General features: G+C 29.8%; 1 protein-coding gene across 2 annotated transcripts in view; it reads right to left on the reverse strand.

Moving 5' to 3' along the window:
• The window catches only part of LOC129914721 (tachykinins), a 177,476-nt gene that overhangs the window by 48,467 nt on the left and 115,861 nt on the right, over nt 1-13,148 (reverse strand). Inside the window, exon 2 of one of the 2 annotated variants that reach the window (XM_055994072.1) lies at nt 1,740-1,767. The gene's annotated coding sequence lies outside the window, so the exon portion shown is untranslated. Of the gene's footprint in view, nt 1-1,739; nt 1,858-13,148 lie in introns of those variants that run through there. The other variant, XM_055994073.1, reaches the window with a different exon arrangement.

Raw genomic sequence — 13,148 nt, forward strand, 5'->3', positions numbered from 1 at the left:
GACGCCTTAACTTAGTAAAAGTGGATCCCAAAACTTTTAACGCGTTTTTCTCAAAACAGTGTTTTGAAAGTGGGTGATCTGCTCGAAATTTTCACACTCTCTTCTCAGATACCTACTTTTATCAGGAGGTAATGAAGGATTAAGGTTTTTGACAATCATAAAAAAAAAAACAACAACAAAATTATTGTCAAAAATCTTATTCCTCCACTTTAAAGTGTAAATTTTCTTAAAAAAAAATTTTTATTGGAGAAACCGCCATCTTGTCAAAAATTAAACTTTTGACTATTCGATCAATCATTACCTGTATTCCTCTATCCTTAAAATTAATCTTTTGTTCTTTTTTTTTATTTCAAATAATTTGGATCAGAGATACGAGTATACTACTTTTTGTGGAGGTTTTCTAGGAGATCTACTACGAAACAACGGAACCCAATTTTACATTCGCTACCTATATGAACATTATTTTATTAATTTGTTTGAATAAAAAAAAACATGTTTTTTTTCGGGCTTACAAGCTTCTTAGACAAGCTAAATTTCAGATTCGTTCAAAATACATATTCGAGTATTTGGTAAAATCACAGTTACTGGAATCATTTTCGAAAATTGTTTTCTTTTCGGAACTTTCTTAGATCATATTGGCAGTAGAGACAAAGCCGTCGGTCGTTCAAACCTTTTCCCCGAGAAGAGAGTACCTAATATATTTTTTATTATTATCAAACTTCTGCATCCTTTCAAATTTTCCTTGATTTTTAGGAGAAAAAATTTCTTTGAATTTCCATATCACTGGTATCATTTTTGAATCTTCAGATACCTATTCAATTCCAAGACCATTCAATTTTTCTAAAAAAAAAACACTGGTCAATAAAATTGAATATTTTGTTTTGACTATACAATTTTAATCATTCGTTTTCCAAAGGATTTGAATTGGTATGCAAATTTTAATTTTAAATGAAAGAATAAAAAAACGGTAATTTGGCATTAATTGAATTTTGTTTGGGCAAAATTTGTAACAGCATCTTGCAATATCCTTTTTTCCCCCCTTTGGCAGTATTTTTAACCTTTTCAAAGATTTCTATACTAAACGAATTTGTTTCATCTTGTGAGAGGAGTTTTCAATAAGATTGTAACTATTAATACCTTGATTATGTAATGTAGGGAAAAGATTTATTAATTTAAGACGTTTTGACAAAATGAAGCGAAAAATATTTTTACTTGCAGAATAGTTTGTGCGATGTTTAAATTAAATTTCAAAACCGTGATATGTATATGATAGAAACTTTTTGAGTTACGACTGTAGCTCGAGTTATTTCCTTGCAAAAACTGATGGTAAAATGTGAAAACATACAGTATTTACAATGTCTACTGCAGTCTTCATACAGAACGATAAATAAATTTACAGAATTTCATGACTTGTTAGTGTCAACTTATGGACAAAAAGAGTATTTTACTATGGTTATATTTTATATAATATTCAAACGTTTTTTTTTTTGTGTTTTGTTTTGTTTCCGTTGAGGATACAAAATCTGAAATGTATGAAAATTTAGATACATTTTTAAAATTATTATAAGATGTCACTCTCTTTTCTGTATTCAAATTTTTTTAAAGATTTGTTTTTTAACTCAATACAAAATTTAGGTCTCCTATGGTTTTTTGACAACAAAATTGCAGAATATACTAGAATTTTTAGTTTTTTTTTTAATAAAACAGCAATTTTTTAAATTATTAAAATAAACACTCACCTTGAAATTTAACACAGAACTTTTTTTTTAATTTTCCCTGTTCACTTTTTTATAAAATTTAACTTTCACAAAAAATTCAAAAACTTTTTCTCAATAATTTTACTTTTTATATATTTTCAAAATTATTATAAGCACTTATTATATGTTTTTTTTTGTTAAGTAAATAAACTAACTTTAACTTTATTCAAGCACTTTTTATTCCTGGTCCGTTTTATTATTTTATTTTGGAGATGTTGATATGCCGGTTACAATGCAACAACTGACTGTTGGAGCCAAATGTACACGAGATAAATATGGCACAAAATGCTGCAATTTTATATTTGAAAACCTATGCTTTTTTTTTAGATAACCGTCTTCGTTAGGTTTTGTTTTGGTGCTTTACAATTTTACATCCTTAAATCTCACTGTATAGTAACATTAGATATGAATGAGTTCTGTCTTGCGCAGTACAATATAACAAATTGACTCAACATAGAACTTTTCATTGAAGATTCATAAATTTACTACTGGCATTCTGGCAGGATGTATTTATGCGTTATTGATGATTTTTTTGAATTTGCACAAAATACACCTGTTGCGATGAAGGAGGTGTTATAATATAGACGTTTAAATAAATATTTGAATATTGAAAACTTAACGAAACGAAGATTGGAAATGAAATAAATGATAAATTTCTTTTGGATTTTATGTAACGTCAAAGTAAATTTATGTGAGCGTATGGCGTATGAGTGTTTTTTTTTTAATTTTGTTAGCTTCAGCAAATTTGTGTTTTTTTTTTTTTAATTTTATTTTTGTAATTTTTATTTACCTAGGTACCTGTATTATAAAATTTTGATACATTGAATTATTTTTAATCGACATACAAAAAAATAAAATGCACGACTGGGGTCGCACGAACTTGCTCTTAGAGTTAAAGTTGCTTAAATTTTTAAGAATTTTTATATAAAAATTTGGAAAAAAAAATAAAATTCGTTTTAAAAAAAAAATAAAATAATATCTGAAATTAAATTGCCCTCCAAAACAAGTATGCAGTTTTGATTGATATATTAACATGCATTTTTAGAAAAAAATTTAATTTTAAAAAACTAATTTTTTATAAATAATTTTTTGGAAAAAAAGTTTAAAAATAAAATTGGTATGCCATTTTGTAGAAATCACTAATCAACATCTAAAAACAAAATTTCAAAAAAATTAAATGTCCCGTTTTCGAAAATTTGATTTTTCAAAAAAAAATTTTCAAAATTTTTTTAAAAATCCAAAAATTATTTTTTTCAAAATTTTATTTTTGGCTTATATTTAAATTATATAAATGCTTCTTCACAAAAAGTTTCGTTGAAATCGAATAAGCAGTTTTGGAGATAATCGGATTTGAAAAAAACGGTTCTATGGCAGGTACCGTTAATAATGATTTTCAAAAAAAATTTTTTTCATTAGAAGATAGACCTTAACTTTAAACTAACATTTGAATTATTTAAACAAAATCGTTAGAGCCGTTTTTGAGATATTTCAATTTTACTAAAATCGGTATATGACAAGTACCGTTATTTTTGGTCCAAAAAAATTAATTCCAAAAACCCCTCTGGAGAGTCGCCAAATAACGCTGCATACCAGGTTTGACATCAATCGGTCCATCCGTTTAGGCTGTAGCTCCTTATACAGACAGACAGACAGACTGACAGACTGACAGACTGACAGACTGACAGACTGACAGACTGACAGACTGACAGACTGACAGACTGACAGACTGACAGACTGACAGACTGACAGACTGACAGACTGACAGACTGACAGACTGACAGACTGACAGACTGACAGACTGACAGACTGACAGACTGACAGACTGACAGACTGACAGACTGACAGACTGACAGACTGACAGACTGACAGACTGACAGACTGACAGACTGACAGACTGACAGACTGACAGACTGACAGACTGACAGACTGACAGACTGACAGACTGACAGACTGACAGACTGACAGACTGACAGACTGACAGACTGACAGACTGACAGACTGACAGACTGACAGACTGACAGACTGACAGACTGACAGACTGACAGACTGACAGACTGACAGACTGACAGACTGACAGACTGACAGACTGACAGACTGACAGACTGACAGACTGACAGACTGACAGACTGACAGACTGACAGACTGACAGACTGACAGACTGACAGACTGACAGACTGACAGACTGACAGACTGACAGACTGACAGACTGACAGACTGACAGACTGACAGACTGACAGACTGACAGACTGACAGACTGACAGACTGACAGACTGACAGACAGACAGACAGACGGACTTCCGGGACCCACTTTTTTGGCATTGTCTACCATCGTAATGTCATGGAAAAATGTTATCTCAACTTTATTTTTTTTTACGAATGCATAACTTGATATATAGTACCTATATCGCAAGTAAAAAGTGGGGGTTTGAGCAAAAAAATGAGAGCAAGGAATAGATTTGTTTTAAATATTTTGCTTACTATTGAGAGTTCCAAAAATATAATAAAAGTTTAAATCGAATCAAATTTTTGGCTTTTCTTTAAAATATCATTTTCATTATTAGGCTATTGATTATGTCGAAAAAAACAGGGTAATAAGGAACTAAGACGTTCACGGGTTTTTATTGTAGGAATCGTTCAATGGATTATAAAAGAAGATAAAACCGCGGAGTGCTATTAAATGAGAGGGTGGAAACTGAAGATAGGGGTGCAAAAGCCCCCTTTTTGGTTTTTTCAATATACCTCGTAAACCAAGCAAAATTTTGATATATTCCACATACAACTTTTTGTAGAGAATTAAATTTCCAATTGGAATAATGTTTTTTAAAAATTAAAAAAAAAATTTCCGTACCAAAATAGTCGAAACAATCATAAAAAAAATATCAAAAAAATCGATTTTTTGAGTTTTTTTGCTTTTTTAGTTGTACATTTTTTTTTGGGTTGAGATAGACATAAACATTGCTCCAAAGAAAAAAAGAAGATTAAATTTCCTTCAAAATGCTGTACTCACTAAATTTTTTCATTGAAAATTGACCGAAGTATGGCCATTTTAATCTATCTTTTTTTCGCATTTTTAGTTTTACTTTAAACAGAAACATTTGAGGGGAAAGTACGATTACTTAAGCACCAAGAACTGATAATGAGATTCTGTAGAGGGGTTAAATACAACTATTGTTTACTATGGGAGGGGGGGTCAATGTCCCCCCGTTTTGGCGGGAGGGGCAATTTTCTAAAAAAATACTTAAAATTAAAAAAAATTATTAAAAAACAACGGCAACACTTACAGTTTTGATTGATACTTTTTTCAAAAGCTAGAATTATAAACTTAATATTAATTTTAAAATGAAGTTATTTTAATCAATTGTTTTTGAAATAAACGAGTGATTCCGATAAAGAAAGTATTTTGTCTATTTTTCAATTTTCTCAAAAAGTAGAAGGCATAGGAACATTATGATTTTCATGATTTGATAAGAAATCAATTAAGGCAGTTTACTTTGTCGTATTGAAGTCCACAGTCTTTGTGAAAATTGTACTATTTTGCTTTTTAAACATTTTTTTACAAGTTTTGACTTTGAAATCGGGTATTTCAAAAAGAATTGATTAAAACAACTTCATTTTTAAATTAATATTAAGTTTATAATTTTAGCTTTTGAAAAAAGTATCAATCAAAACTTTAAGTGTTGCCGTTATTTTTTAATAATTTTTTTTAATTTTAAGTATTTTTTTAGAAAACTGCCCCTCCCTCTAAAACGGGGGGACATTGATCCCCCCTCCCATAGTAAACAATAGTTGTATTTAACCCCTCTACAGAATCTCATTATCAGTTCTTGGTGCTTAAGTAATCGTACTTTCCCCTCAAATGTTTCTGTTTTACTAAAGTAAAACTAAAAATGCGAAAAAAAAAAGATAGATTAAAATGGCCATACTTCGGTCAATGAAAAAATTTAGTGAGTACAGCATTTTGAAGGAAATTTAATCTTCTTTTTTTCTTTGCAGCAATGTTTATGTCTATCTCAACCCAAAAAAAATGTACAACTAAAAAAGCAAAAAAACTCAAAAAATCGATTTTTTTGATATTTTTTTTATGATTGTTTCGACTATTTTGGTATGGAAATTTTTTTTTTCAATTTTTATAAAACATTATTCCAATAGGAAATTTAATTTTCTACAAAAAGTTGTATGTGGAATTTATCAAAATTTTGCTTGGTTTACGAGGTATATTGAAAAAACCAAAAAGGGGGCTTTTGCACCCCTATCTTCAGTTTCCACCCTCTCATTTAATAGCAATCCGCGGTTTTATCTTCTTTTATAACCCATTGAACGATTCCTGCAATAAAAACCAGTGAACGTCTTAGTTCCTTTCTAAACTACATAATCAATAGCCTATATGATGAATTCAAGTATTCAGATTGTTTATAAATAATTAAAACCTATTTTAACTAATAGTCAAAATCGATGACGGCAACTTTAGCAAGTTTTTAGTCGTAACTCCCATCGTAGTCGACAAGACAGTCATTACCATAACGAATGGGCTTTTATTTTGAGGCAGATGTTCCCACACAAATTATTGATAAAGATTATCCACAGCTTTTGCAAGAATTGGATACCTCAATGTCAAATTTTTCGAAAAGCCATTGTCCTGGTCTATCTCAAGATGAAGTAACCTCAAGAATTAAAGCCACTTTCGAGTTATACCAATGTTAGATAAGATGATCAATTTCATTATAAAATTATCTTCAATGAAGAAGGGTATTATTGGAAAAATAACTCTGTCAACAAAGAGATTATACATTTAGATGAAATCCCTCGAATGGTTTACATGTCATTGACGGTGGTGTTTTTATTTTCGTTGAAGACAATGAGTCAGGGATAAAGTTAATGGAGATGACAGAAACATTTTGCAACGTTTTTTTGAAGCACATAATACTTCTTTTGCGGTGTTGTTGGAGCAAAAATTATTTTTTGATAAGAAATGTCAAAGTGATTATCGAACTTACAAAGACAAAAGCCCTTTGTCATAACAAATAACTCAGTTACACTTGAAATCGCTCTATTCCGAAAACGGTTGATTTTACAGAAAAATGCATAAGGCAATATTTGTAGATAATTTTATGACGAACAATTTTTCTATAGACCCCTATTTACCTACGAACAACGTCGCGAGATATATGCGAAAAACTGATTTTCGTGACCTTTTGACCTCTATAACTTCTAACGCCGGCACGATATCAATGTCGATTTTTCACATCTTCATAACAAAGTCGTAACGAAGGTGTATACCAAAATTCAGCCCAGTAGGATTTTTTCCGCAGACTGGGGTTAAATATGCCTAAAATTACTGGATTCGACACTTTTTGTGCACTTAATTTGGAAGTCTATACAATGTGTGAGAGTAAGGAGAAAATTCTCGCAGAAGAGAGTAAAACTGCTTAACTGTAGAAGAGCCTGGGACAAGTTTAAGACCATTCATATTCACATTTTTATATTTTACGTTGGATTTGATAAAAAAAAAATAACACTTTTTTATGCAAAACACATCAGGTAACCGCGTTTCATTTCAATAATCAACAATATTTGATTTTTTTTATATGTATTTGCGAAATCAACCTTTCGTTTGACTCATTTTTCTGTTCGAAGAAATTTTTGGGACTTAATTTTTTAGAGTGATGAAATTTTTTACTCTCTCGCTCCCTTCTACAAAAAATAGCACAATTTTGTTGGAGATTGGAAACACAGTCAGACCAAAACTAACCCAATTTGACTAAATAATTCAGTAAATGGGGTAAAATCTGAAAAAAAGTCGTGACGTCAGCTAAGTTTGGATGCAGCGTTGAAGAGAGGATTGTTCTGAGTATAAATGTACAATTTCCTTAGTATTCGAAATACAGCATTAGGACTCCCAAACCTTTTTAACGCTCTGTGACAAATTTTGAAAGATAATACAAATTTTGTTTAAAAAAACTACATTTTTAACATTTTTCTAAAACTGAAAATTAAGGAAGCTACCAACTTCCAATGATAGGCAATTGGCAGACGATTAATATCCTTCAAATTTCAAAATGTATAGATATACCACTGCTTCCCCATACTATAGTTAATACTAATATGGCAAAATGTTCAGAACATATAATTTTAAGCTTTTGTTACTGATTTAATGGCATATTTTTTTATTGCTATTTTTTATTTCGAAGTCTTTTAACTTGATGAATCCTTAATCTTTAAATTACAAGACTTGATAGTTTAATCCATTTTTTTAGCATAAAACCGCAAAAAGCTTGGTGTGAGAAAATCATTAATTCTAACCATTCTACTGCTTTGCCCCCTGACTGCAACAAATTAACAAATTAAATTGACAGAAACAAACTTATTACTTTGATCTTAGTTTCAATTGAACTGATAAATTTTTAATCATATTCAAAGTCTCTCCACTTTATATAAATTTCGTGAAATTTATTTCTTCTCTTCTCTTAAAGAATCCACATTTTTATAGTTTTGCCAAAAAATAATAACACAACTATATGCAATGAATTATAGCCTTGAAGTTCCTAAAAATTCTGAATTCAATTCGAGATAAGTTATAAATATGCTTTTTGATAGACCTACTTTGTGAGATAGGAAAATTGACATCATATCCTTAACCTTAAAGCTATTATTTAAGGAACGTCAGCTGGTGTTTATGTTACAAAAAACAATACTGCCACATTTTGGGTTTCTCTTTATTTACATTTGAACTTCTTTGTAAATATTTGAGTATTCATAGTGGTCGCATACACATGCTATATTTTTCACTAAGCCGTGTGATGTGGTTTGAAATAAGAAAACTTTAATTATTAATAAGTTCCATTTAATAAATTTTATCCCGTATAGCGCTCTTAAGCATTGCCACGATTGTGATAAGACTGTCATTTTAACTACATACATAATGTATTAAGATATATTTACTGGCCAAAATTTAACAAGTTTGGGACACCCTGTATATAACAATGTTCTAATATTTAAAAAAAAAATTGGAATGTCATTTTAAAGAAAATGTTAAACAAAATTAAAAAAAAAAAAAAACAAAAACAAACTTCCAAAAAATTCACTAACCCGTTTTCATAAAAAAAAAAATGTAATATTTTTAAGAATTTCAAAAATTAATTTATTGAAAATCAGTTGAATCGTTTACGACTAAGTCAGAAATAAAGAAAAAGGTTCCGTCAATTTAACGGTTCAAAAAATATTTTGTTTACTTTAAAAATTTGACCTTATTTGCTACAGTACAAACAAAACATTCCGTTAAAATCATTAGAACCGTTTTTGAGAAAAGTTTGAAACCATGGTTTATTTGCGTAACTTTTATTTTCGTTTTCCTGTCCTTAGTTTAAAAATTAATGAAGCATTCATTTTTATTCACCTCAAACAAAAAAAATAGTGCGCATACACCGCAATGACCTTTTTAATTTATAATTTAGAAAAAGTAAATCTACAGGTGTGGGCACTGGCGCCTCAAATGTTTTTTATTTGACTTATAATTCTTACTTGACTGAATGAACATGAAGTCCAGTTTTTTTTTACCGCTGTTTTTAAACCACAAAATACAAATATTTTTTCAAGTGTAAAAATCATTGATTTTTTGATTTGCCATATAAGCACCTAGAAAAGCTACATACTCGAGGATGCACTCGTTCTGAAATCCAATAAAATGGTTTGAATCGTTTCCACTCAATTTTTTTGTGCAAAATTTTAAAATGTTTAAAATTTGAATTGATTTTTTTTTTTGGCAAACGAATTAAAATTGAAAATTATAATTATGAAGACGACGCCGAAGAAGATGATGATAATAAATCAATTAATCGCTTTAATATTTATATGTATTAATTAATTCCAATTTCAGAAAACAATTAATTCTTGATTTAAAAAAAAAACACACTGATTGAGTTTTTATTTGGCAGTTGAATATTCATGTATTAGTACTTCTTGAGTGGACTCTTATTTGAAAACGAGAAGAGAATTTTTCTTCTCAGAATCGTTCTAACTGTCATTTTCATGCCAATAAAATTGTTTCAGAAGGTTTCTGAATACTTCCGGACGCTTCTGGACGTCCAATCGAAAACGACTTTAGTATAATCTATTCAAACTTTTTTCAAAAGTAACAACAAATATTAAATGGTATGTGAGGTGATTTCTTTTTCAGTACATGAATAGTACTTTTTTACTACTTTCTCAACTACTAACCATGGTAGTTCCAACAAATTCCATAGCTTTTTTTCGTTATCCCACCTTTAGTTGAAAAATAATGACAACAAAACTTTTTTCAAATTACACAACCTCTTAAAAATCAAAATTTTGTTTTTTAAGAGGTTGGTAGTTTGAAAAGTTCTAAAAAAATTAATTCGATAGAATCAGCTGCACAATCTCCAAAAACTGCTACATACCAAGTTTGAAGACAATTGGTCCATCCGTTTAGGCTATAGCTTCTTTAACTGACAAAGATTCGAGTTCGGTTCCTGTCGGGGCCTATTTTTTTTTTTTTTATTTTAACGAAACAAATTCCATTTCATTCAGAAAAAATAAAAAACATTCTATATTTTTTTTTTGTGAAACCAAAATAATTTCTTAAGCACCTTTATTGAAAGGAAAATATCGAAAGAGTTAAAGTCAAGTATTTTTCTGTAAACAAAACAAAAACGGAAAAAAAAAGTTCAAAGAAATCATTTTCGTCTATTTTTTCGTTAATAATAATTTATATGCAAATTCTTAGCCGGCACTCTATTTCCATAATTTTTATTGGTTTCGGGATGCACATGTAGCTTGAAGCTATTATTGCCCTGGTTAGTTCCGTCTTTATCGACATCATAATATTCATCCTCATCATAGTCATAACGCCAACTTTAGACTTTTGTTGTTGTTGTTGTTGTTGTTTTATGTAAATAGCTTGTTGCTGAATGGCACCATTAAAACCTTTAAAATTGTTATCCTTATTATTGTTTCATGTCAATAGTTAAGAGTTAAGAAATTTTTATTTATAAATAGAGTATTTTATTCTTCAGATTGTATCTTTTGTATATTGTTTCCCCTAAAGGAAGAACTTTTATTTTAAACTCTAAAATGTTTTGCTTCTTAAATTGTTGTGGGTCGAGAACTAGTATGTTGAAAGCTCACAGCCACCTACGTCTTTTTATTATTTCCACGCCCTTTCAGCAAAGTAATGATAAAGGATATGAGAAATTTCAATAGTATTTGGGAAATACAACTATTTCATTGGTTGATTTAAGGTAGGCATTACTCTTTCAAAAGAAAAAGGTGTCTAATTTTTTTTTCGGTTAACTGTAGCTCCATTGAATCATTTTAAAAAATTGTTTCAAATGTCATTTGAATCGGTATCAATTCATCATAATACCAAGTCATGAAATGAAAAAGTTGATGGTAACATTTTTATAAATTATATCAACTCACTCAGTTTATTCATTTTGTTATTGACACGATAATAAGGACTACCCTTTCTCTTCTTCTTATCTTATCGAGAATTTAATTATTTTTATGAGTGGAAAATGTTTAAGTCCATCAGAAGTGCTTTGAAAACGATTTTCCTAGTTTTAATAAATTGGATTTATCGCCTGGCATTATCTTTTGATGCGATTTGGTTTTTATTAATAGAAAAGATCACGATATAGTAGGTATATGTTTGCTTTATTTCGCATCACAGTTGTTTCAATTAAATATTATAAAAATGATTAAGATAATGCTGATAAACCGTGAAATTTACACATAAGTTTAATGAACAGACCTTTTCTAATTCAGGAGGGTTCTAATGTTGATGATCAAGAGGTTATTATTGTTCTTCAAATATGGTAATAAATTAAGTTGATATAAAAATTTAGAATTTTAATTAGTTTTAGAATGTTGAAAATACCATCCGATTCGTTCAAAACACTAGTCCTCCAACACATGCCTCCCCCCCCCCCCCCCACTCCATTTTGTTCAATTATTGAGTGGAATTTCGATAATGGTGTGTTAATATTTAGGCCAAAGTTGTAATTCACGAAATGGTAACGGAGTTACGAATAACAGAGTTACGCGCGACAGAGTTACGGCCGTCAAAGTTACGCGAGACCGAAGTTACGAAAAACTAGAGTTACGAATTCTAAAGTTATGTTAAGCTATGACAAGTGATTTTTGGGTTGGCAACAATTGCGAGGAACGATATGGAATTATGGAAACATAAATAAGAGAATATCGATACGTAGGTGCAATATTAGTTGGACAAATAAGAAGTTAATTTCAGTTATGTCCCCCAAACTTACATAAGTATACTAATGTTTTTTTTTTCTATTTCAATGTTTTTGCGATCTTCTCACAAAAACAAAACCATATATGTATATCTATACCTATCCAATCAAAATTTTACAAGATTAAATAACACCGATTTTCGCTTTACTCATTTAGTTCTGACCAATGAGAAAAATGTTAATCTCTTGTTTGTATTTCCATAATTCCATATCGTTCCTCGCAATTGTTGCCAACCCAAAAATCACATGTCATAGCTTATCATAACTTTAGAATTCGTAACTTTGACGCTCGTAACTCTGTCGCCCGTAACTCTGGTATTCGTAACTTCGTCGGTTTCCCGTAATTCACATTGTTTGTTTGCAAGTTGTCCACATACACTGTGGCGTATACTTGCTTTTTTTTTTAAACCGCATTTATGCAAAAGTAGGGAAGACGGTTGATGAAGCTAGACAAATGAAAAAACTTTGGCTTACTGTACCAGCCGAATCCTTCGACCGATCTTAAGATTTCTTTCGGTTTTTGTAGCTTCAAATATTCCCTTCACCCAGTAGATAAATAAGTTTTGGATTTCAATCCCACGCGAAATATGAATATCGCAACGACTTTTGAAAAGTTGACGCACTTGAATACGTCTTTGAATACCAGCAAAATGTCAAATTTTTCTATAATAGTGCCTTGCGTGTTTTGAGATAAAACATGTTTTGAAATTAGTCAATAATATGGGTGTTATTATTCAAAAACTCAAAACAGCATTATTATTATTTTTTTAACATAGTCTAATTTTAATTTTATTAACTAAGTACCTACATAAATCTGTTCCTAATAAACTTGATTACTCATAAAAATAAGTAGTTTTTAGTTTATTTCTACTTTTAACACTTAAAAAACCCAATTCTAGTAAAACAATTTCTATAAAAAAAATTGACTTTCCAAATGTTGCTTTAATTTGCACAGTGCACACGCATAAAGCATTCTCGCTTTGAAATACTGCCTCTACTCCAATATATGATTAACATAAAAAGAACTGAAATTAATTTCGTTTTCCTTTCATTTCGACGTTTATTTTAATATTACAATGTTTATCATTAAACACTGCCACTAATATTGAATTTTTAGAAGTGC

This window comes from Episyrphus balteatus, chromosome 3 (assembly GCF_945859705.1).
Source record: "Episyrphus balteatus chromosome 3, idEpiBalt1.1, whole genome shotgun sequence".
NCBI classification, from domain to species: Eukaryota; Metazoa; Arthropoda; class Insecta; order Diptera; family Syrphidae; genus Episyrphus; species Episyrphus balteatus.